At 37.4% G+C, this 27,739-nt stretch overlaps 1 long non-coding RNA gene across 1 annotated transcript; it reads left to right on the plus strand.

The window, feature by feature from the left end:
- The first annotated feature begins 573 nt into the window (after positions 1–573).
- Positions 574–27,739, plus strand: LOC122147721. Its single transcript, XR_006161790.1, has 2 exons — positions 574–2,127; positions 27,464–27,739. It is a non-coding gene; the product is annotated as an uncharacterized LOC122147721 (long non-coding RNA).

Consider the following 27,739-nt stretch of genomic DNA (forward strand, 5'->3'; position numbering starts at 1 on the left):
TTTAATAAAGATAAAGAACAAATGTTCACAATGGTTGATGAAATACAAAACTATTCCTTTTTTATGAAATTGCATGGACCATAAAGTTGTAATTTATGTAAACTTCCAGTAGTACAGGAAAATGTTTTTTTTTAACATTACAGCATTTTATTAATAGTTTAAATAACATTTAAAAATAATATGTATTACAATATAAATCATTTGTTCCAGCTTATTTAATGAATCTTGCATATGAGGTATTTTTAAAGTTACTAATTTAAAATTAATTACATTATTTTTTACTATTTAATAATATACATATATTATATATATATATATATATATATATATATATATATATATATATATATATATATATATATATATAATATATATATATATATATATATATATATATATATAGATAGATATATATATTTGTAAATATTTTTAAACACTAGATAATACTGAGGACATACAGTTGATTATAGCCAGAAATGTACACTTGACAAATCTTTTAACATTACTTAAATCTAATAAAGTCTAATAATATTGTCTAATATAATTTTAAATAATATTGCACCATAATAATATAATAAAGTTTGAGTTGTGTCAGTTTTAATGTTTGCCATATTCTTTTTTTCTAGAATGTGTCACCATAGTCTACATTTGTGTTGTCATATATTCTTAGAAAAATATGATTCATTTTCTTTGTGCTATGTAGTATGCTTTTGGTATTTATATCATTTATATGATGTTATATTGATGAGTTTATATCACATTCTTCTTTATAATTTTCATATATAGTCACAAGTCTATATATACATAATTTCAACACATAATTAAGAATCATATATTAAGAATCTTTTTTATTAAAGAATGACATTTAGTATCACTAAAATTATCTTACGTATTTTTAATACTTGTCTTTCTCTGTCTCTGAACAGACACAGCCTAAATTCTTAATAAAAACAATGTATTTAAGAATACATTGTATTCATTAGTAACTCTAATAATAATTCAGTGGTGTTTAACAAAATTCAGCACTCAAGAAATTTCATTATAATATGTACACAATGAAAGCCTAATAATCCCACAATAATTGCAACACGTCCAAGTGCCGAGAGGCACAGATAAGTTCAAAGACTCACAGCTTTAATGCCAGCATACGCAACATAAATATTTCAATTAGATACATTAAATAGCAGATTTTTTTTTCATTTTATCTTTTACATCAGCTGATTTAAAAATTCAGTAATACTAAATGTAATATATGAGAACATAATTATACTCACCTAATGAGTCATCATTATTTCACATTAAATATTTAAATGTTAAAAAAAAAAAAAAACTCCATTTGTCATCCATGCATGTTTTAAGAAGGAATGGAAACAAAGGCAGTGCAATTGCCTTTTTTTTTTAATGGTCTAAAAAGTCCCTCTGTGGTTGGTGGTCATCCCAGTTGAAACTGAAAAAGCAAACAGTTGTATAGCAGCATGCAGAATCCAGGGTAACACAAAGCTGAAATCACTTCAGGATCAATAACAGATTTTAAAAAATGACATTGATAAGAAGAATCACAACATGCTCATCTAAACGTCCCAGATAATCAAAAGAGAGAAGCGTAGAGAAGTGTAGAAGAGGAAGAGAAAGCAGAAAGAAGAGAAAGAGGAAAAGAAAAAGAAAAAGAGAGAGAGAAATGGAGAAAGAAAACAGTGAAATGGAGAAAGAGGGAAGAGAGAGAGAGGGAGGGTTCGAGAGCGAGTGTGAGTGGTGGCTAAATACGAGAGAGAAAAACTGAGAGAGTTGGCCCACAACGTGAGCTTGATTAGAAAAAAAATGCTTACTAAGCTATCCATTTCACACATGCAGAGACAGAGGGTTCGATATTCAGCCGATCGATGAGGGAAAAGGCACAAAGGCAAAATCGGATGGAGCTCCTTTTCAAATTCACATCTCCGATGTCCCCCCCAGCAGTCTGCGCTGGTGCGACGCACAGGGAGCAAGGGTTACCTCAAGGCTGTTCCGTGGACCATGCAAACAAGTCTAGACCAGTGACCTGCTCAATCGCTCCCTTTGAGGGCCAGGCAAGTTCGGTCAGGAAGAAGAAAGCAAGGCGTGCCCTCTTTTCATTGAGGGAGCAAGGAGGTAAGGAGGGCAAAGAGAGTAGGCATCTGCTTCCATGGTTACTATCCAAGTATGAGGATCCTGCTATTCAAAAGGCTCCATTCTCATGCTCTCAGCCAGCCAATGTCACTCGTTTAGAAGGAAGGCAGCACAGGAGGAGACCCGCGGCACCAGGCGTGCTTCTTTTAACGCTCTAATGATAAGTGCATGGGCTGCTCACCAGAGAAAGGAGAAATGAAGGAGGACAGATGGGCGACTTTATGTCACATGACTGCGTAACATAGCTGTGTTATTATTTATAAAATTAAAAAAAAAATTAAAGCAAGGCATTATTTAGGCTATTGCTTTGACGGGTCCGGTTTCATTTAAAAAAGCCATGTAAAAATCTTTAAGATGAGCGTGGGTCAAATGTTGTTGGATACATCGCAGATGTTGTGTTATTGTGTTCAGTTGCCTACTTTATCACATTCTTGACAATTTTGGTTAAATCTTTTGGCTCAGATGTGGATTTTTAAATTTTTTTTTTCTCTCTCATTGGATGTATTATGTGCTACTTTAATTAGTCAAATTTCTATTTAAGAAAATAATATTAGAAGAGGTTGATGCTTGATAGTGAATCTTTTTAATTAAGCACAGAGACTATGAAAAATATGCTTACCTCTTAAATACCCTTTTCTCGGTCTTGTCAGAACACCACGGGTTTCTTTCTAATAAGAGAGACGGACAGAAAGAAAGCGAGATCATTAGGTATTCCAACGTTTTTAGTAATGCATTTTAATGTTTTGGATCAAAATATTTGTATTTCTGATGATATGTTGTGGTGAAATCTGTTTTGGAATGCTGGACTTGTCCCAGTGGCTGACGCTTGCTCTACAAGACACACTCTAAAAAATAGACAGATGGCTGGGACAGAAGAAAGGGGCAGAGCAAAGAGAGATTTACTGAGGGATCGTGGGAAAGTCTCGAGCTCAGTTCACCTGCTTAGAGGGAGGCAAGAGCGAGAATATATTTTCTAACCAGTGACCCATGATTAAAGGGAAGGCTCAAACTGTCCAAGCACTCAACTTATTTTAAATCTGTGATTTTATAGAAGACCTTTACAGTATTGTTATTTAACGACAGGCTGTTTTTAATTTCACACTGATTTCAATTAAGGATTAAAATAAGTTATTATATCTTCTTTTTTTTTTTTCTTTTTTTTTTGATAAAAAAACAGTTAAAGAAAATGAAGGAAAAATAATTTTATGCTTACAAGTATAAGATGCATTTTGTATCTTTATTTTGGATTTGGATATGAGGTTGCATTGATTGTTTTCATTCATTTGTGGTTCTGGCCAGGCGAGTACAGAGTTTATTAAATATGCTAAATTTCATCTAGACAGGCAGAATTTTTGTCCATTTTTGCTCTCTGTTTTTCTGTAATAAACCCTTTGACTAAAACAGAAGCTCCAGACACAGAAAAGACACTTTTTAAAGGCACCGTTTTCATTTGTATGAAAAATACAAAGCTATTTAATGTAATTTCAGTGAACTGGGGATCAAACAAATGAGATCTCTAATGTTAAATGGCAAAGAAGGGATCAATCGCTCCAGGCACTTGCCCTACCAGTGTAGAGAAAGTGAGAAGACTTTGGGGGAAGTTAGAAAGTACTGTTGGTGTCTTATCCTCTTTACGTCTATTGTTCTTAACAAAGGCCAGTCACAATAACCCCTGGGGTGGATGGCACTCCACTGAATAGCCACTTTGGTGGGATTTAACGGGTTAACCCTAGACAAAAGGGGTTGAGGCCATGTAACACAGCAGGGATAGAACGTCCAAAACAGCAGGAATCTACATGCTCCACTTCCCTAACAGTTGGCCTTAATTTAACTCTGGCTTTTGCATATTTTCCATACATTTTGAGTTCTTTTTTTTCTCCTACATTATGTGGAAGCTGCAAGTTTGCTTCTGTGAGCAATGCAAAAATACCCCCAAGTTGAACCTTCACAGTCCTTGAGGAGTATACTTGACCTGGAAAATGATTAAGACAAGGTTTGCTTTTCTGCTTCACTCTGATTAGGTTTTGGCAAATATTTATTATTGTAGTCTTGCTCTTTGCTCTAATGGCTCTGATTCTGATTGCAAGTTTCTTTGGTTTGCTTTTCATAAAACTGGATCATAACCATTTATTCCCATTCTCCCTGGAGTGATTTCAGTTTTGGAGTCTGCTCCCTGGGGGAATAGAGGAAGAGAATAAAGCTTAAACCTGTCCTGAGATTGATTTCATTTCAGAGGTTTTGTTGCTATAGAAATGAGTTTGTTAGAAACTCATTTCATCACACTTTTGAGCACCATCAATAGGGAGCTTAAAACATGATGAAAATGATGAACCATACATACAACTATAATGCAAATCTCCATTAAGTTATTAATCAACATCATTTTATTTAATTAAAGCAAATGCAATTTCATGCATGTTTCAAACTCCACACTTTGTTTCAGTTAATGCTTGAATAGCAAAGCAGAAGATAAATATTTAGATCCATGTTTCCCATATAATTCATGATCTCAGTGCACTGTAATTTCAGAATCTTGTTTGTTTGTAACAAGCATTGATCACATTATATCATGTGAAGTAAATGTACTCCTTTCTCATTGTGTTACCGTAATTATGAATATTATAGTAGCACTGAGTGGTATCACACAATCGAATTGTGCAGCAGTGAAATCTGAGTCTCAGTTTCATGCGGCTCCTTGTTTTGATTCCACGCCTGAGGAATCGTTCCCCTCGTTTGACCCCAGCTTTCATTATGATGCATTTCTACTCTGTTTCCATTAGCTGTAGTGTTGAGGGATCCCACTTTGCATTGCCTTTGCCTGCCACAGAGCCTGTGGTGTGCACAGATTCCTACATGCTAAGCAATGGAACTGTGAGTTTTAACAAAGACATGAAACATTCATAATTTGCATTAAATCTTTTTTGTATTTCTACATTTGTGAAAGACAAAATAATATTTCAAAAAAAATGATAGCATGCTATAATTGTTTTCTCTTTCACAAATCTAGAAATAAAAAATCTGCAACTAATAATACCAAAAGGAAAACTTTTTGTATATTTTTATAATCAGTAATTTAGCACACTTTTATGCAAATGAGGAACAACTAAAATCATATTTGCAGTAATATTAATATTTGCAGTACATAATGCAAAGTGTATGCTACAGAAAGTAGAGAAAGAGAGAACAGGAGTTTTTAAATAATCAGATGTTATAGGAAGTTTCTTTACTGTGATTTAGTTAATCAATAAGTTTTGTCTTTGCAAACTGAATTGTAAAAATACAACATTATACATAAAAAAAAAATATAAATTGTACATCTATTTTATGCATACTGTATTATGGTAATAATTTCACAGAAAAATAATAAAATAGAAAAGAGGAACAAATCAACAAAACATTTTAAAGAGGAAATATATATATAATATTCAGAATTTAAAATGAACAGTTAGTTTAGGAAATTGAATATTGAGTGAAAGATTGGTTAGATTAGTGACTCACTATTTTTTATTTTCTGATGTAGATTAAATACTTTTCCCAACCATTGTCAAAGCAGCTGTTGTCGATCTAGTCAATGCATGGCTGGTCAGATCTTTATTTTTATTTTATTTTTAAAAACCCCATTCTCATGATGACCTTCTGAATGGCATTTAAGTTCCACGCTTTACTATACCACAAGACATTTTAGTCTCACCCATTGTGGTGCTGTGGTAAATGCTTTCAGAGATCGGAGAATTAAGGTGCATACTTAAGTATATAGTGTCTGTGTCTGTGGTCCAGGCAGAGTCCAAAATATGAGCCTGAGTTTCCTGAATGCATTTACAGTTTCCATTGATGTCCTGAACTCAATGAGTTTTCTGTGGTTTTGAAAATGGGGTTCACCGTTTTATTTCTGTCCTCATTTTTGCTTGCCAGTGGTGTTACGATGGTGCCACCAGCATGTTTGGTAATGTGGTCATTATTCTTTATTGCAGTCTCGCACTAAGGTGCTCTTTAGTGAGAGCAGTCTGCGGCAATAACAGCAGTGCTGTTCAGAATCTGAATGAACGGATATTTTCATCTGCTGTGATCTAGAATGGATCAAAAGGCCAAGGGATAATGGTGTTCATGAGTCATTCGACTTTTAGAAACTTGGTAAGCGCACAGGTTGCATTGCATTAAAATATGAAGGTTCTTAAGTGGTTCTCCTGGACCTTAGGTTCACAACACTCTACTTATCAAGAACTATTTTTCGCTGTATAGAATTCTTTACTTGGTTATATTGTTCTTTGGAGGTGTTTCATGCAAATCACATATCTGCTGCTTTAATGAGTTTCCAAAATCGAAAATATTTATATTCAGCCTGTCATGCTATCCATGTAGCATGTTGTTTGGCCTATGCAGTTTATGCTAATAATAATAATACATTTTATTTGTATTATTATTATTAATATTTGTTTGACATATTTGTTAATTTAGTGAAACTTTTGTAAAAGATGTGTTACTTGTTTGATAATCAAGTGTTCATAATCACTTGTATTTTATAAATAGATTTTTTTAATTTATTTATAAATATATATTTTTGAATGGAACAACATTTGAACCTTTTGATTTGATTTTGTGCTTTTAATGTTGGATTACAAATATTCTTGTTTGATCAGCTTTGGTTTAGTTTGTTTTGGCTAGTCTGTTTGGTATTGTTCAATACTGAGTCACCATTACTGGATCATGTGACATTCTCCGGCTCCCGGAAAAAGGATTGCATATAGAAATAGTATGAAATGGAGGGAATTTTCAGTTTTACATGCCAGCTGTTGAAACTGAGTTGTGAACATTAGTCTGGCTCAATCTTATGAAATTTCCAGACTTTTGCAAATCAACAACTTTAAATATTTAGAAACAAAGAGTCAGTTTTCTATATTAAATTTATATCATTTCAAGATGAAGACCAATATTGCTCACTCCTTGATGAACTGAAAGACCTTGAGAGAGAGAGAAAGAGAGAGAAGACCACAATTTCAGTACAGATTGCAGTTGGTATCATATTAGTTCATTTGCCTTTCACCATCCTCATTTTACTGGGAATCGGCTTCTAATGGATAACATACACATATGGTAAGCAATTAACGCTAAGCATAGTTGATCCGCAGACAAGGAAAGTAATTAACAAAGTAAGTAATTAAACTGAAATGCCATTTGATTTTTTGAAGGGAATTCTAATGAATGCTTTCACAAGCTTTTTGCTCACGTTGATCTAATGCTTTAAAAAAGAACCTACCGAAACAAGATGGCGCCGCTGAGTTCGGTCGCCGTCCAGGTCGCTCCGCTTAGATTGTGTTTTTATTTACTTTTTTACCTACTTTTTGCTTTCTCTTTTTGCACACATAACCTCTGCACTGATCACTTACGACAAAGGAACACTTTTGGACATTGGATACCGCTTCACTAACCTGTTCCAGGACACTTTATCCTCCAACCCATCGTGGCCATCTGAGATTCTCCGGAACACCGAGATGAACAATGGCCACCTGAATAACCACCCGAGGCGACGGATCAAGAAACACCGCGGGGGAAACGTGCTGGGGTCCGCAACAGACTGAGAAAAAGAGCTCACAGTCCTCCTCTACCGAGCATTCTGCTCGCCAATGTCCAGTCTCTGGAGAATAAGATGGACGATCTCATACCAAGAATAAAAACCCAAAATAAAATTTATGGGATTATTATCCTGCCATGATTCAAAACTGAAAATAAAGTTCTGAAAGGTTGAAACTAAGTGTTCGAAAGCTCAAAATCTTACAAAAAAAAGTTTTGCAAAGATCGAAAAATAAGATTTGCAAGCTTGCAAAATGTAAAAAAGAAAAATATCTCTGCAAACATTATGTTGTTTTTTTGAGATTTCCTTCTTCAGGACTGCAACATTTTTTTTTACGATGTTGCACAAAGAATTTTTCAGATTTTCAAATTTGTCAGTGTTCTCCCACTGTATTAGTTTGTTTTCCAGGTTTGAAACCTTGTAAATGGTGATCTGAAAACTGGAGTGCGAATGTGTGAAAAAAAGTTTTGAAACTCTGAAAACAGAGTTTTGCAGGCTTGCAAAGTGATAAAAAAAAAAAAAATCTCTGCAAACATAATTTTGTTTTTGAGTTTTCCTAGTTCAGAAGTGCAACACTCTTTTTTACGGTGTTGTGCAATCATTTTTTCAGAGTTTCGAATTTGTCACTGTTCTCCCAGTGTATAGTTTGTTTTTCAGATTTGAAACCTTGTAAATAGTGTGATCTGAAAAACTGGTGTGCGAACAGGTGAAAAAAAGTTTTTGAAACTCTGAAAACTGAGGTTCGAAAGGGCGAAACTTATGACATTACATTACATTTGCACTCCTATTGCAGACAATTTTTTCAGAGCCGAGTTTACAACACCCACTTTGCGGAGATACGCCCACACAGTTGCGAGCTTGCGACTCACGTGATTTGTGGCAGCGTTGTCACGCAGCTCCGCTCTGAAACTCTGAAACTCAGACTGAGCGAAAATGAAGGTTCGCAAACTCGCAACTTAAAAAAAAGCCTGGGGGGAGGGCCTTCTGCTCTTGGCCAATGCTTTGCTGTCTGCTGACGTACAGTCCAATCACAAGTCGTATTTACTGGAAAGGTGGGACTGACCGACTGCTCCGCCAATGACGAAAGCGCACAGGATACGCAAACAGAGGATGCACGGATCTCTGGCCACAAGGCCCGTCTAGAGCTGCAAGAAGAACCGCGTCCATGGCTGGATAGCGTCCGGTCCGGTCCAAAAATAAGGCTACCGACTTGTCGCGGGAATTCACTATACAATTGCCAGTAGCCACTGAGTTTACCACTGATAGGCCGGCGGTGCATCAATATACACACTCACCTCACCATGGCCTGGAGATGTACAGTGTTGCCAACTTAGCACCTTTGCAGACCCCTTTAGCAAGTTTTTTTCTTCTTCAAATAAGCACCTAGCGACAAATCTTTAGGGTTTGCCCAAACCTTAGGCCTATTTAGTTTCTGAGACTTGCCGTTATTGCTGCGCGAGGTCTTTGCTTTCTCTCTCTGTGCGTCTGCTGTGTTCAGACGCACAGAGACGCATATGATGTTGCTTCTCTAATTTTACTTGCAAGTCTAGCCGAAATCACAGCACAGTTGTTGTTTTTATCTTACTGTATGTGTATTTGATTTCATCAGACGACGGCTCGATTATCAGGATTTTTGTGCAGATTAATGTTTTGGAAGGGAGAGATGGTCACTATTTCATATTCATTGTCTGACAACAGAAACAGTAAAATATATAAATGAAAACAGTTTTTTTTTTTTTTTTTAGAATTTAGCTGCATCCAAATACAGTATGTGAGCAGAGAGAGGCAAAAAAAATGTAATAATAAATAATAAATGTGCATTTTCAGAAGAAGTGAGCTGAAAGTGTCTCCGGCTGCGGAAAGTGAGTCGTTCGCTGCGTGAGGTGAGTGTGTATACTGATGCACCGCCGGCCTATCAGTGGTAAACTCAGTGGCTACTGGCAATTGTATAGTGAATTCCCGCGACAAGTCGGTAGCCTTATTTTTGGACCGGACCGGACGCTATCCAACCATGGACGCGGTTCTTCTTGCAGCTCTAGACGAGACCGCCCTGTGGCCAGAGATCCGTGCATCCTCTGTTTGCGTATCCTGTGCGCTTTCGTCATTGGCGGAACAGTCGGTCAGTCCCACCTTTCCAGTAAATACGACTTGTGACTGGACTGTACGTCAGCAGACAGCAAAGCATTGGCCAAGAGCAGAAGGCCCTCCCTCCAGGCTTTTTTTTAAGTTGCGAGTTTGCGAACCTTCATTTTCGCTCAGTCTGAGTTTTCAGAGTTTCAGAGCGGAGCTGCGTGACAACGCTGCCAAAAATCACGTGAGTCGCAAGCTCGCAACTGTATGGGCGTATCTCCGCAAAGTGGGTGTTGTAAACTCGGCTCTGAAAAAATTGTCTGCAATAGGAGTGCAAATGTAATGTAATGTAATAAGTTTCGCCCTTTCGAACCTCATTTTTCAGAGTTTCAAAACTTTTTTTCACCTGTTCGCACACCAGTTTTCAGATCACTATTTACAAGGTTTCAAATCTGGAAAACAAACTATACACTGGGAGAACAGTGACAAATTCGAAACTCTGAAAAAATGATTGCACAACACCGTAAAAAAGAGTGTTGCACTTCTGAACTAGGAAAACTCAAAAACAAAATTATGTTTGCAGAGATTTTTTTTTTTTTTTTACCACTTTGCAAGCCTGCAAAACTCTGTTTTCAGAGTTTCAAAACTTTTTTTCACACATTCGCACTCCAGTTTTCAGATCACCATTTACAAGGTTTCAAACCTGGAAAACAAACTAATACAGTGGGAGAACACTGACAAATTTGAAAATCTGAAAAATTCTTTGTGCAACATCGTAAAAAAAAAATGTTGCAGTCCTGAAGAAGGAAATCTCAAAAACAACATAATGTTTTGCAGAGATATTTTTCTTTTTTTACATTTTGCAAGCTTGCAAATCTTATTTTTCGATCTTGCAAAACTTTTTTTTGTAAGATTTTGAGCTTTCGAACACTTAGTTTCAACCCTTCAGAACTTTATTTTCAGTTTTGAATCATGGCAGGATAATAATCCAATAAACATTAGGGACTGTAACATCCTTTGTTTGTCTGAAACATGGCTCACGCCCTCGGTCCCGGACGCTGCTGTAACGCCGTCTGAAAACTTCTCTGTTTTACGGATGGACAGGACAGCCGAGGCCGGTAAATCCAAGGGTGGAGGAGTGTGTTTCATGATTAACAAGAAATGGTGTGACCCCAGGAATATCTCCACTCTGTCGCGCTCCTGCTCGCCTCATCTGGAACATTTATCTATTATTTGCCGCCCATTCTATCTTCCCCGGGAGTTTTCATCGATCATCGTTACTGCTGTCTACATCCCACCACAAGCTGACACCGGTTTGGCTTTGTCCGAGCTTCACGATGCGCTCAGCGGCAACATCAACAAACATCCTGACGCTGCTGTTATCATCGCTGGGGACTTTAACAAAGCCAACCTCAGGCAGGTTATGCCTAATTATTATCAACATGTATCCTGTCCAACCAGAGGACCGAATACACTGGATCACTGCTACACTCAGTTTAAGCATGCCTACAAAGCTCGCTCACTACCGGCTTTCGGCAAATCGGACCATGCCGCCATTTTCCTCACACCGGAATATAAACAAAGGCTCGTTCAAGAACCCCGGTGCAAGAGGGTGGTGACGCGCTGGTCCGCCCACTCAGAAGCCATGCTACAGGCGGCTCTTGATGACGTAGACTGGGACATGTTTTCGGGCAAGTTCATCTGACGTCAGCGAGTTCACGGATGTAGCATTAAGCTTTGTAAACACGCTAGCCGAACAAGCTACGGATACAATATCTATAAGGACCTTCTCTAATCAGAAACCTTGGGTGGACAGTACAATCCGTGCAGCAGTAAACAAACGCACTGCTGCTTACAACGCCGGTCTTTTGTCGGGAAAACATGAGTGAGTACAAAGCATCGTGCTATGCTCTCTCCGACGCGCAGTAAGAGCCGCCAAACTCCGATACAGGGAACGAATAGAGTCACATTTCCAGCTCAATGACTCCCGACGCATGTGGCAAGGACTAAGAACCATCTGTGCCTTTGGAAATAAATCCTCTGCAGAGGTGAGAGCAGATCCGTCGCTGGCTGACGAGCTAAACACTTTCTACGGCCGCTTTGAAAGCAATCTGAGCAGCGCGAGTCTGCCGATCAGCGCGTCAGGAAACAGCAGTCAGAGCAGCGATAATCATGTGATCACCGTGTCTGAGGACGAGGTTCGGAGGGCTCTAAAGCGAGTGAATGTCAGGAAAGCAGCCGGACCTGATGGGATTTCTGGCCGTATTCTGCGGTCCTGTGCTGATCAGCTCGCTGGTTTGTTTACATCCATTTTTAATGAGTCTCTTGCTACATCGGTGGTTCCCACCTCCTTCAAAAACTAAAGAACAATAACCCCTCTTGCCTGAATGACTATCGTCCAGTTGCCCTCACATCAATAGTCATGAAGGTCTTTGAGGGACTGGTTAAAAACTTCATCAGCTCCTCCATCCCGGATACTTTGGACCCTCTTCAGTTTGCTTATCGCCCCAACAGATCCACTGATGATGCCATCTCTCACATCCTGCACTCTTCTCTCACACACATTGACAGCAATAACAGGAACTATGTAAGGCTGCTATTTATCGACTATAGCTCAGCTTTCAATACTATAGTCCCCATCACGCTAGCTTCTAAACTCATGGACCTCGGCCTGAATTCTTCACTATGCAACTGGATTCTTGATTTCCTCACCGGCAGACCTCAAGTGGTGAAAGTAGGCCAGTTCACCTCTAACTCCATCACCCTGAACATAGGAGCCCCACAGGGCTGTGTCCTGAGTCCCCTGCTCTACTCTCTCTACACACATGACTGCGTGTCTTCCCACAGCTCCACATCTATTATTAAATTTGCTGATGATACTGTGGTTCTGGGCCTCATTTCCAACAATAATGAGACCGCATACTTGGATGAGGTAGAGAAATTTAAATCATGGTGCCAGGCAATTGTCTCTCTCTGAATGTGAACAAAACTAAAGAGCTGATTGTTGACTTCAGGAAGAGACAGCAGCAGCCCTATACTCCTCTAATGATCAGCGGGACCCCTGTGGAGAGGGTGAGCAGCTTCAAGTACCTCGGTGTAAACATCTCCGAGGACCTGACTTGGACTACACACATTCAAACACAGGTTAATAAAGCCAGGCAAAGACTGTACCATCTGAGACAGCTGAAAAAAATTCAGGGTTTCACCTGCAATCCTGAAAACTTTCTATTCAGGGGCCATTGAAAGTGTATTGACTCAGTGTATATCAGTGTGGTATGGGAACAGCTCCAGTCATGACTGCAAAGCCCTGCAGAGAGTTGTGCGCTTAGCTGAGCGCATCTCAGGGTCTGCTCTCCCCTCTCTGCAGGACATCTACCTCAAACGCTGCAAAAGCAGAGCTGTTAAAATAATCAAGGACTCCATTCACCCCAGTAACCATCTTTTCACTTTGCTGCCATATGGTAAGCGTTTCCGTAGCCTGATGTCAAAAACCTAAAGACTTAGGAGGAGTTTCTTACCCCAGGCCATCAGGCTCCTAAACTCAAAACCAGCCTCTTAACATCTTCATGTCTCCACTTAATATTCACTTTATCAGTAAGATATTCATCATTCACTACCTCACATTGACATACTGAAAGTGTCAACCTGTTTGCACATTTGCCTCTTGTACATTCCTGTGTATCTCATTATTTAAGACTACAGTTTCCTTTCATGCACATTATTTTCCACTATATATTTAATTCTACAGTATACATCTCTTTATATATTTTATTCTTATATTTTTATTGTTTACTTTTATTTCATTCTTTCATAGCTATATTTATGTATATTTTCATCTGTGTTGTATTCTTTAATAATTGCAATGTCCATGGAGCGTACCTGACTCACATTTCACTGCTGGTTATATATGCTCTATATAACCTAGAACATTACAAATAAAAAAACTATAAACTTTAATCATAAACATTTAATTTAGCCATATTGATGCTTATGGTTATTTTCAAGCCTAGATCATTTGAAATTCTTAAAGTATTGATGTTTTTCATAATCATTTAATATTGTGCTTGGCAGTAGTCTTTTATATAGTGAGAAATGATCAATATATACTTGCATCATATTAGCCTTAAAACTTTTGAGATATATATTTTTAATAAAATAAAGGAAAGCTGTCTATCTCAGGTTTGAAAACATGTAATAATTTTTGTATCACCAGTTAAGCTTTTGTTGTCAGAATATTTATACATTTATATAAGGATGTTCTAACAGGAAAATAAATGAACATGACAAAAAAAGCTTATCTTTGTATAATAATTAACATATACGTTTTCAAACATGACCATGACACCTCAAACTAATTATATTATAAATACGGAAATCTCTTTGTGATGACCAGCTTTTATAAATCTCAGGCCAAAATGTAACTTTTGCAGACTTCCGACTATTTTACAGTCATGTATCCGCAGACCCTGGGGTGAGTGTGTGTTTACTGCTGCTTCATGTATCTCTCCCCGAACAGGACCCCAGTTTTCCCCTCAATTATCCAGCAACTGCTGCCAACAAGTCCCGCTAAAATTCTAACCGTGTTTAGTCTGGCACTGTGTGGGAAGATTGATTGGCAGCTGGGTCAAACAAAGTCATTTTCTTGGCGCCTCTCCCAGCAAATCTCTGCTTGATTCGAACTAGCGCTATCAGGTCCCTTTCCACAGGGGCTGACAAAAGACCTTTCCCTGCACGCCTCAGGCTCCTAGCCTCAGTTCATCCAATCATCCATCAAAGCAATAATTGCTTAAAATTGACACAAATGGATGGATGAATGAAGGGCAGTGAGACAAAAAACACAGGTGTTGGTCTGAATTTTTTCAGTGTGTGTGAAACAACTTTGAAAAAATATTACTTAGAAACTGCAAGTAAATTTTACAAATACAAAGAAACAGCAAGTAACACATTGAATTTAAGGTGAAACGTTGATGTAGAAAGACTGAAACAGTATTTTCTTGTACTCCATATATACATACATAGCCATTCTACCGAATTGTCCCAAATTGCTCTCCTACAACCAAAATACACATTTTAAAAGCATTTAAGTATTCAAATCCTTCTATTGAAACCCACAATAATATTTAAAATATTTATAAGCTTAATATATATAAAATCATAATACTGATTTTGATTTTTTTTTCCATTGTTGTTTTTAAAAATATATTTTTTATTCTTTTAAAAAGTGAAGATCAAAAAAAATTTTGTTTTATATTATCTTTGTAAATTATTTTCATGTCACTACCGAAACAGTGTATGTTTTAGTCCATTTGCTGAGACTGAAATTAACTACGCCCCTACATTTATGATCAGGAAATATTTATGTGTGTCTCTCTCATAGCTACAGGGTGAGCAGATAGTCCCTATTATTTAGAGACAAATGTGTTCAAAAGTCTGAAAAATCTGTGTGCAATCGAACACCTTTTTTTCTGCAATTAAGCACACTTTTTTGGGAATTATTCCATATAATTAAATTTTTATGTGTGTACAACTGTTCAGAAATGTGCTAGCTAACCATGTGCTGATTAACATCTTTGAGATAGGTTCAAAAGTATCTAAAATTGTCACTACCGAAACAGTCATTACTGAAACATTGGGTGGAGTTTCAGTGACATCTTTATTTTTTTGGGTGTTATCCCATAAAATTATCACTACCGAAACAGTCATGTCCGAAACATGTCATCATTGTTTAAGTAATGACAAAAGGGAACACATTATCCTCATATTTGGGGAAAATAAACAAAATTTTAGTACAGCTATGCAGTTTTTTTAGTATTTTTGTATGTTTTAGTGTTTTAGTATACAAGTTAAAATTCAGTTGTGATGTGGTCGCTACCAAAGCATTATTGTCACCAGAAATGTGCAGTCACTACCGAAACATGGGATGTTTTATCAAAAATAAAGTATACTGAATTATCAAATAAGATGTTTTGATAGTTTTTGGTTCAATGTAAATTCAGAATAATGAATCCTTATAGCTTTGAAATCAGTATGATCAACTTTTTGCCTTTTACAAAGAAAAATTGGATTCAAAATGCAACAAATCTGATAAATTACACTTGAAATATTGTTAAAAATGTAATTGTTATTGATTTACCTCTGAAATATATATATATATATCATTGCCAAAAATATCGCCAACATATGAAATAAATTTAAAACAATTCTTGCAAAAGGTTTTTTTGTAATTACTTTTCACAGTCTTTTTCAACTACACATTGTGATGTAAACAGCAGTCAGGAACTATACCTTAATTTAAGTCTCACAGTTAGTTAAGAGCTGTATATGTTCAATTCATGAAAAAGAACTGGCTCAAAATAGTCATTTGTTCAGGAGTCAAACTACTCTGGTTTCTGATTCCCTGCAAAGAAGCAGGCTGAGTTTGCTTCTGGTATTTTTAGGTGTCCAGTCCTAAAAGCATGTCCTGGATATTTACTTCCTGTCGCTGTACATCGAGTCTGGGTTCAGATTTGACTACTTATCAAGCAAGAGAGGGATTTTCTCTTTGACATCTCTGCATCTGGAGAAGTGCACCATTTGTCAGTGGTCTTTACGTGCCGCGGGCCACAACTTCCTCCTGACCAACCACACACAGGTGCATTACACTGTAAAAATTGCCTATGAATTATTACAAAGAGGCACTGCCCATAACCTAACTTCAATTTGTCTAGAGTGGGCTGGCTCAATGTGGTTGGCTAAATTTCAAACAGGCATAGGACCTGTTTTTGTCATCATTTCTTGGCCTAATGTATTTTATAATGATTAAATTTATTAGTTGATCTTCACTTTTTGATTAATTATTTACAAGTTGGCAAAAAGGAATATTCAATAAAACAAGTTTGATGAGACAGGTGAAGGCTAAATACACATTGCTAGTGAAATACTAACTAGATATTGACCACTATGGATCATAAATAACTTTATTAATGCATAGGGGCTTTATTTAAATAATTGAAAGAACAAGCCTTTTCCTGCTTTCAGTTAAAATATTTTCTCCAAACAGCTTGAGAATTAAATCACACTGTGGCAAGGGTTCTCTCTGTAAACCTTTTTAGGTCAGGTCTGAAGAGTTGCAGTGAGAAGTGTGGTGGATCTGTCAGAGTTTTCTCCATGAATTTAATAAGATTCAGACAAGTCTTGTTTTCACTCAGCAAAATGCGGTGCAGTGTGTGAGTCATGAGTCCTGTCATATGTTTGAGTAATTGCTATGAACTGAGTGACTTCTCGACGTATGTAACACTGCCTTGTAGCCAAATGGCACGTGAGGGGCCCCACTCAGCTGCTGCTCGCATTTGCTTGTTTAAGACTAATGGCACCATTGAGTTCACTTCACGTGTGCCAAAAAAATATCTAGCTTTTTCAGATAAACTGCCACAGCAATCCCTATCTGTCCTTGCTTTCATTACTTTTGTTAATGCTTGGTATAAAACTAATCGATCAGTCTAGGTTTCCATTCTCACATGTCAGAAAGTACAAATCCGCTAATTAAGGGATGGAGTTTATGATACATTGAAATATTGTTCATAAATGAACTAGGATTTGTCAAATTCTAGGCTAATCTTTGTTTACAAAGAATGGAACTGGCTAGGTGAAATAAACTTTTATGCAAGTACATTTTGAAAGATTAGTTTACCTAACTATGAAATTCTGCCATCATTCCATGTCAGTCAAAGTGTAATGTAATCATGTGTGACAGAAAAAAAAGTTGTTTAGCAAAATGTTTCATTGTTCATTTTCTTGTAATCAAAGCAAATGGTGACCATAATGACTTAAATTGCCATCTGTTCTACACTGTAAAAATGATTTTTTGGAAATTACAAAGATTATTGTAATATGTTTTACAAGAAAATACTGTTTTAGTCTTTTTACTTCAAAATTTGATGTTTAATTCAATTACTTGCCATTTCTTTGTAATTATTTGTAAACTTTACTAGCAATTTCAGAGTGAAAATTGTTTAATAAATCCTACACCATTTTTTTTTTTTTTTTTTTTTTTAGTGTATTAACATTTTTGCATTTGGCTTTTATCTAAAGCAACTTGCATTGTCTTCAAGGTATATTTTGTCACGCTTGTTTGACATGAATGCTAATGTTCCTCACACAAAACTGAAAATAATGTTACTTTTATAGAACATATTGTCCTTTTTTGAGCTTGACAGGCCCTGTTCACCACTCACCTTCACTGTATTTGTGTTCTCAAGAAGAAAGAAACTCATATGGTGTGGAATGGCATCAGGATTATTAAATGATGATAGACTATGTGTTTGAGCGAACTGTCCTTTTAACTGCCAAAACTGTAAAATGTTATTCTCACAGAAGAATTATCAAAGCATCCTCACTTTTAAAAGGCAAACCGATCTTCTTGTATTCTATATTACAGATATATACATGCTGACTATTAATGATACCTGAGTTTTTCTTTGGTGTGGGGAGCATGAAATGTTATTTTATATTCTGACATGTCCACATTCTTTATTTGCAAAGCCTCATAGCTTGGTTCCTATTCACTATGCTCCATTTAAATTTACTGGTAATTTGAACCAGCTTATGGGCAAGGTTAAACTTGGAAGCTAACCACAAAATCAAAGAGCCACGTTTGACCTTACATGGCCGTTTCAGTGGAAGATGTTTTCAGTTCATCATGTTTTGTTATGGAAAACAGTAAAGAGCTCAGACGGTGGTTGTAAATTTCTCACTCCAAGCCCAACATTGTCTACCACTGTGAGCTCATACAATGTTGGCTCTGCAAAAACTGTCAGTCAAGTGAGAGGTCAAGAGGTAATGAAACTGATACTGTACTTAGTGAGTCTTTAGACTGTCATTACAATGCTGTTTGATTTTTAGGAGTAGCTAACTGTGGTTTAGTTAGGGTTACTAAAAGGAATGCTAAGATGCAGCTTTTGCTCTCAGCTTAGAAAGAGAGATCCACTATTTTCCTAACAGAACTGAGTTTGACAGCCCAGGGTGTGCCGGTATTTGAATTTCTGGCATAATTTTTGAAAAAGCAACATTACCTCAGTGACTCATGAGTGGGAAAGACTGTTGAGGTTTTGGACTAGGCAAGAGTTCTGTGCTATCAATCACTGAACTTGTCAAAGATTTTAGTGGGGAAACATGATCTGTTGAGCTACCTACTTTTTTTTTTTCTCAGTGAAGCCATTTCTTTGAACAAAGTTGAGCTCTTGCATCAAACTCCCCAACCCTAACCATCATTAATGGTTATCAATACCGGTTACTGTTTTATTATTATTTTCTTTTGGATATGCAATAAGCTGATATTGGAGTTAATTCTTAATAACAAGAATCAAATTGTTAAACATAATCTTTAAAACATTCAAATCTGTTTCTGTTATAATGTTGCGGTGCTTGGCATTTAAAGCTATTGATTTTATTGCGGTGCATTTTATTTATTTATTTATTTTACACAAAATAAATGTCATCAAAATTTAGATGTCATCTATATAGCTGTTATTGGCCAAAACATCAAAATAATTATGTGCTTTTCTGCATTGGATATATATATTTCATATCTTTGCAATTTTACTTATTTCTATATTATATCTAGCAATTTTACTGGTTTCTGTTCGTGTAGGAAAACTGAAAGATTTTTTTCTTGAATGGACTCAGACCTTTGCTTACATGTCAAAAGAGTAGTTTGTATATTTATCTGCATTACATTGCATTGTGCTGCATGTTTACATTGAAGGCCCAAATTAAAGGAAAAACTTGTTTGTAATGGAGATTTTTGTGGAGGTCATACATTGATGTGCTGGATATTAACATAAATCTTTATGTCTCTAAATAGTGTAGGACAATCACTGGAGTCTTTTTCCAAGTCCATGATTAAATGAGCAGCCACTTGTCATTAACCCGTAGATCCGATCTTGTGATAAGTTTAATGGCACAAGCTCGTTTCTATGGGTCTCTGTCTCTGTGGTAGAAAATCGTCCAACATGTAAGGCCAGCCTGCTTTTGCTTTTCTGTGCATATTGCACTCTTTTCCTTGCTTGCCAGGCATTAAAGTTGCCTATTACAATTTAACTTGTCTATTGTAATTTATTATCGACTGACGTTTATGTAAACTTCTTCTAAAAGGATGAACGTAACCGAGACTGTGTGCATCCAGGTTGAGGTAGTAGGTTGTATGGTTTAGAATTTTGCCCTGGGAGTTAACTGTACAACCTTCTAGCTTTCCTTGGAGCTCACAAGCCACCGATCAGCATACAGATACCAAAACTAAACTAAAAGAAAACTTTGAGACTTAGTCTGCTTTTATAAATATCTTAAGGCAAATAAAGTACTATGATGTAATGCATTTTTATCTGGAATGAGTATTTGAATCGTTTGAGTGTGTGTCTGAGATATGGATTTCTATATATCCTTTAAATAATTAAAGATTCATGCATAACCTTGCTAGTCATTGAGGATTATGTCTGTTAGAAGCTGCAGCCAATCATTTCAATCACAGCTGAAATCGATAAAATATTCTGAAATTGAATGTTTTATTATACCAAGGCCTATTGTTAGCTTCCTTGATGTCTCTGTTTTTACAATTAATTTCATGCATCCATCTTTGGTGAATGCTGCACTAGAATGAGAGTCATATTTCGACTACAGGGTGAACAGAATTGATTCTGTATTTGTCTGCATCTCAGTCCATTTGTCTTGAAAAAACTACAAGAAAGCAATTGCCCCTTACTCATAATTTCAGTGGCAACCAAACAAGTTTCCATGAGGGGATTTTTTTTCACTCATCTGTTCACCCTTTAGCTGGTTCATAAGCCCAACGGATTTTTCTCTAAAGCTCTAATATGAATTTTGCTTAGCTCTGCTGTACCTGACAGACAAGTAATAAAGCTTGCTTTTGCTTCATGTCCAGTAAATAACCATAATGCATATGTGTTGCGCTGAGATGTCATTGATTTGTCTGGAGCTGGTCCTTTCGGTGCTGTCAGAGAGTCTCATGGATCAATGCCGGCTCGCCCTTTGACCCCTAAGAGAAATCGATAGCATTGAGCACCAGGGGCATGGGCAGCGTCGACAGAGTAGGCTGTCATTTGGTGTGACAAGACATGATAGTTATTAATGTTTCTACACTCTACACTGTCAGCCAGTACAGTCAATCTCAACTCAGAGAAATTTTACTAGACAGATTTTATGTTCTTGAAGATATTCTTAGCAGAGCAGAGAATAAATCTTAGTAGAGGTCAGGATTGTGCGCTATTTTTATTTCAATTGAGAATGCCTTTTAAATTTGAATTTAGGTAGCAAACAGGGTACTGACTTGCAATTAGAATTTGAATTAAAGTATATATATATATATATATATATATATATATATATATATATATATATATATATATATATATATATATATACACATACAAATTTTTACTACATACAAACATAGATACACTTATGAATTGAAATTTGAATATTGCACAATCCCGATATAGTGTTTAAAGAGCACATTCATTTTATGGTTTTGTAGGGCCACTGTAGAACCATAACACTCAACTGCACAAGGACTAACAAGCTTTGTGAAGCTGGAAATGTATTCACTGCATCCTTAATGTCCAAAGGTGAAAATGGGGGTCAGCAGCATCCAGACACTAAGGCAAAGGCTGTAATAGAGTTGATTGATTACAGGCACTAGTTTAAGGCCCGCATTGATTTCATTTGCTTTAAAAGTCCCTCGGCCCTGTAGAGTCTCCAGTGTCTGCAGTCTGGAGTCCAAGCGTACTTGGACTTGAATTATGTGTTGCTGTAGAAATGGCTGTGTTCCTTCTGGGGCAGTGGAGATTATATACTGACATTCAGAGCGCTGCGCTCCTCCGAGGATGCCTGCATAGGGCAGGAGTGTTAATGAAATGGGGAATGAACTGAACCACAGGATATGCTGTTCCGCAAGTCATTATATCGTTACACACACCCTCTCTGCTATTCTCAATGTTTGCATTATAATGTTAGACTTAATGATGAATTAGGCATAGACTTATCCATAACATGCTATCAGCAGTGGTGTAATTTATTGCTTAATAGTTAATTTCTCAAAGAACATGTCAGCGACTGATCCAGACCAACCGCAGAATATTTTGTGCGAATGGTTTATTGCTCTCCTCGGTCAATTAAGGTTAGTGTCCCCTGAGCTGGGAATGGGGGTTGATTACTGTCAGGAAGATATTGAGTTTGTGAGGTCTTTCCTTGGATCTTCAGCTTCACTTTTCTGCCACCGGCCATTTGCCTTGTGACTGAAGAGAAGTGGTCGCCTCACTCATGCGCCGCAGCCTCATGCCACTGCGGGACAGGGTGATGGATGTCTCCCACAAGCCAATGGCAGCGAACGCCGGGGCGGGAATAACCTGCGCCTTCCAGTCCGCCACCGCCCCCCTCCTAAGACCAGTCTGCGTCTGATTCAGCACCCAGCTACTCTCTTCTTCACCTCCAAATCTGATTTTTTTTCTCTTCTTCAGAGATGGATGGTGGCAGCGATGGAGTCTCGTTTGTTCGGAAAGCCAGAGGTAAATTGTGAACGCTGATAATAATCTACTCATTCCCAGGAGCATCACCTCGATCCGCTCCCCTCTTCGTCCGCCTCAGGGGAGGACAGGGGCCAGAGGTGTGGGGGGGCGGGAGGAGACTGGGGGAGGAGCCGGGAGAGGTGAGGGGAATAACATCACTCATGTTTTGGCTGGGGTGAGCGACTGAATTGCCACCACAGATGGGAGAGATTTCATTAAGCGTACTGAATAGTGGCGGCAGAGGTAAAAGCGGGGGTGGGGTTCGCCGTTCGGATGTTTGCCACATCTGTATGCAGTTGCCAACTAGTCGCGCCTCCAAATAACCGATTGACAGCTTTGTCTAGAGGCAGTTTGGTGCATGCACCGTAATCGTAATCGGGTTTGAGTGTCCGATGCAGCCTATTTGAAAGTATTGCAGACTTTCGCTGGGGATAGTTCTGTCTTTTCTGTGTCTAAAGCTATTGTCTGATGTATCTAACTGCAATGCAAGGTCGTTTTGTCCTACCTGTTAAGTGGACAAGGCACCTTGAGCCTCTGCTGGCTGTCTGCGGGATTGCAAGTCTGTCATGACTTAGAGAAGACAACAAAGAGGAAGGACTGACTGTCTGGCTCTGAGATGGAGGTGGGGAGGGGATGTGTTTCCTCTCCACACCCAAAGACTGCAGAGCAGAGGGCATTTGTCTATCGAAAGTCCAATCTGACAAAGAGGAAACAAGTCTCACAAGTTGTCATTGTTCCATTCTTCTTTTCTGTCCCATCATCCTATTGTTATTTTGCCTTCCATTGCATGCATATTTTTGCAAATGTCTTTGTATTTTACTTGCGAAGATTCTCCAGCTTGTGCGATTAATAAAGGCAGGGAAAATTTCCCTCCAAATATTTTTTCACAGTGATGCTGTAGGACACAAAGCAGACGTGATGCAACCAGACACAAACTTTTGGCAATGTAGGAGCTTCTGAGTTCAGCTCTGATGAAAGAAAAGAGATAGGCTTAGCTGGTTATGGCTGCCCTCCTCTTGTTCCCTGAGACCCTAACTCGTGAGTTCTTCCTTCAAAATCACGGGTCAGGAGCTTGGGAGACAGGTGGAGGGCTTTAGCACCTCTTCAAAAAATCCTCTCTCACAAACTGCAACAGTCTGTTTGTCTGCTTAGCACATACTAATCATGTTGTGTTGTATATATGGGCTTTTCACACTGCGCTTAACCCTGGGTGAGCCTTTAAATCCCAGGTTAACGCCACTTTTAACCCTGGGTGAAGTGTTTCACACTTCTATTTTTTTTTTTGTGATCAATTTTTTTATTGTCTTTAATTCAACAAAACAACATCCATTCAAACACACCAAACAGAAAAAAAAAAAAAAAAAAAAAAAAACACTTCTATTTTTAAAAGAGAGTTAGCACGGCTGTTAATCCTGGGTTAGAGCAGGGTTAACCAAGGATTTTGTGATGCTAACCCTCTAATTGTTGTTCCAAAAAAAGTATACTATGTAAAACAATGCAGTGCTAAAAATGTATAGAGATTTATCTATCATCACACAACCAATCATGCAGTACTTTTCTACACTGCTTACCTAATTAAATATTCATGAGCTTTAAAGAGTCACAGAAACTTTCACACACTGTGTTGCTTTAGCATCTGAGGGCAAAAAATGTATATGCCTACTCTTGTACTACAAATGATTGTATATTATTGTAGTTTATATAATTTAAAAAAGGTTTGATATTGTTTCATGTGGCATTTCCTAATGACTAAATGCATTTCCACAGATAAACATAGGTTCCAGGTTCCACAGGTTCACGTACTGCCTTTGTCACAAATTATTATTTTGATTTTGCAAATATAAATGGTAACCTTTAGTTTCCAAATATGTATACTTTGGGAAAAAAACTAACCAAGAATGAAGTAGGAACATTCTGAAACATAAAACAAGTGAACCTGGGATTACCTTAAAACAGTGATTGGAAATGACAAGTGTGAATAGCCCACAGGCTATTTCTGTATTTTAAACTCTGAACTTGACATGACATAACTTGACGTAACATCTCACACACTTTAATATTGGGGCACAACCGGTTTGGAAATTGGGAAATACCACACATCTGGCAGCTAAGGTGTCTGATTAGGTGGTTTTCCATCTAAAAAGTGCTCATATGAGAGCATAAATTTATTACAATACTGTAGTAAAAGTCTAATTAAATGCAGCCAAATGTACATGTTCCTTATATGTAGTTTCGGTAAAACAAGATGTATTTTGTGGCTCTTTCACAAGCACAGCTAATGCATTAAAAGGCATATCAAAAGGAGAATTTACTGGGAATTTAATATGTAGGTAATGCATTTGGTTTGCATCCTGCTGGGCATATGGTTACTATTACACTATACTGGCAGAGACAAAGATTGTCGAGAGTGTATGGAGGGCAAATTCTGTTTTCAATAATTTTCGAAGAAGTTCTCTGGCACATTAATTAAAAGCAGATTGGCTCCTTTATTATGGAATTATCATGGAGGCAAGATGTACAATGGAAGTAAAAAATGGAAAAGGTCAGTATATTCCATTACTGTCCATGTGATGTCTGTGAACAATGAAGGTGGATTGGGAATGTATTTTTTATCTTAGGAGCAGGCTGGATTTATTGCCGTCACTCAAATATTTTACTCATCTATAGAGTATCCAATCAGACTCCAGTTCTGAGGATAATTGCTTTGCTTCAATGTGTCATTGCTGGGTTTATGACAGCTGTAAGTGAGTCTTCAAACCATTTATGGATTAATAGCATAATTCTGCAGACAGTTCTAATGGCATTCGGTTGCTTTATATTGAATTCATATTAATAATTCTCTGTTCCAGTACCTGGCTTTCCATTTGCATTAGCCCACATGTATTGTGGATGTGTAATTATAAAGCCACTGGGTGAGTAAGATTTTGCTATTAATAAGACAGAAAAAGAAATATATATATATATATATATATATATATATATATATATATATATATATATATATATATATATATATATATATATATATATATATATATACACACACACAGTAAGTATTGTATTTGATTACATCATTTTGATTGACTAAAAAAAAAAAAAAAATTAAATCCCTGACTCTCTAGAATGAGTTAGAGAAGAATAGAGGAGCATCTAAAAAATGCAACCTCAACAAAACTGATTGTCCTCTGACGCTAAACATCCAGTTACGTACTGTATCTGTTATATATTTATTAAACTTCACTCCAAACCATGGTAGTTTTCCAGCTAATAGGTGCTTGCTCCAGAGAGCCCCCAGCAACAGTAGCAATATAGTCATCCGCCATGAATACAAAATAGTCAGGCATTGCACAGTAAGCCCAAAGCCAGTAGACTCAGCTGGATGCGCATGCCCAGTAAAAACCAGCCACTGTGTGTCAGTCAAATAAGACTTTGGAAAGAGGACTTAATTGGAACTGTGTACCTTTGGGATTCTGTTCAGAGGTATAGTGAGGGTTTCAAAGTAGGAAACATCCAACTTGATGGTTTACAGCTTGCTGGATATTGGTAATGAGATGGTGAGTGATTTATGAAACTGTGGAGTAGGCTCTTTTCTATGTACTGTGAAAATTACAAATTAAATTGTGGAAGAAATTGGCAGTAAATCATTAGGCTTGTTGAACCTTTTTCTTGGGAAATCACAATCTGAATTATTTGGAATTATAAATTGAATAAAAGGTCTTGATTGTGGACTTTCACAGTGATTTACCACCAAGAGCAGCAACAGTATGAGTCATGAATTGCGGGTAATTTCTATAGTGCAGAGCTGGCATGAATTCTACCCAATTTAAGTGATGCATTAAATATGTACTCCCATTGAGGTCAAGGAAGGTTTCAAAGTGAGGGAATTTCTTGACAGATTTTGCATGAGCGATTCCTGAGGTCGAAGCTATTGTCTCCATTTACTTAATGAGAGTCAAATAAGGACACAACAGCTGGTTTGGTAGCAGCTCTTTTATATCTGCCTTTTTCCCTTTCTCTTCTATTCTATCACACACTCTCTCTCTCTCTCACACACACACACACACACGCACACACACGTATTTGCAAGCACACACTTGAGGAGTGATCAGAGTTGGCTGATGTCTGAGTCTTTCAGACACTGCGGCAGGCTTCCAGACAGTCACCTGAAAACACACTCCATCTTTGAGAGCACTGCTGCCATTGCATTCACCCTCCATTTCAATGCGCCGCATATAGATGACAACATTTTCATTTCATTTTCACATTTCAATTTCTTGCACAACTGTCATAATCTCTTGAAAATGTGCTGTTGCAAGTCAAATCAATATTGTATGGTCTTTTTTTGCCTAATTTTAACCATGCGCTGTCAGACAGCCATTAGCGCCTGTGAGATTCACTTTAGTGTTGTCATTTAGATCTAGTCTGTAAACTGATGCAAATGAAATTCTGGCTCCAAATCTCCCATTGTCCCTCTTTAACTCCTTGGCGCCCTCTACTTTGCTTTGTAGGTGTTGCCATGACAACCCAAGCCCTCTGTACCCTATTTCATTTTGCAAGCGACAATGAGGTACACTGTGGCAGTATTTGTATCGGCATCACCAAGGTCACTTTCTCTCAGCAGTGTGTCTCCCAAAGGTGGCAACCTTCATGTTGGCCATCCCACTGTGAGATACTGAGCAGACATGGTGTGTATGGACACTATTTGATTTGAATATATGATATCCTATGATTAAGCTTGTCTGCACTTTTTCAGCCACCAGGTCACATTTTGCTGACATGTTTTCTTGAAGCTGGCTAAATAATCCATCAATGCAGGAAAACCTCATTGCATCTCATATAGTGAGTTTTAAATTCACTGTAATTGCAGGGGTATTTTCATGGAATGTTTACGTCTGTTCGCAAAACAACTGTGCATATTGTGCCTCATATGGAAATGTAGCCCTTATTTATTTCCGATATGAAGGTTTACCACAGATGAGTCGAGCGCCAATCTCTAAAACCCTCTAATAAGATGTTAAATGTGTGGTTTCGGCTCGAATTGAAATACCACAGGTTGAGGGCCATTTTAAATTATGTATATGTGCGATTGTTGCTGAAACCGTGCTGTGTGTTTCATTTGCAGGCAGACGGCGGTGTTCAAGCGAAGCTCCTCAGACTGAGCACATCTCTGCACAGATGAGCTGAGAGGTCAATGAGTTTCTGGGCTGCCACAGTGACTGCCAAGTACAACCAGACACACTCTATTAGATGCATTATAAAACTGTTGAAACTCTGTCTCTTTCTCTCGCTCTGCTTCTCTCTCACACAAAGAATACAAAAGAAATACACTCTTTTATTACTTTCAAAATGCTTTTGAGCAGACTTTGTTCAATAAAGGAATAAAAGGTGAATAACTTTA

This window comes from Cyprinus carpio, chromosome A15 (genome assembly GCF_018340385.1).
Source record: "Cyprinus carpio isolate SPL01 chromosome A15, ASM1834038v1, whole genome shotgun sequence".
NCBI lineage: Eukaryota > Metazoa > Chordata > Actinopteri > Cypriniformes > Cyprinidae > Cyprinus > Cyprinus carpio.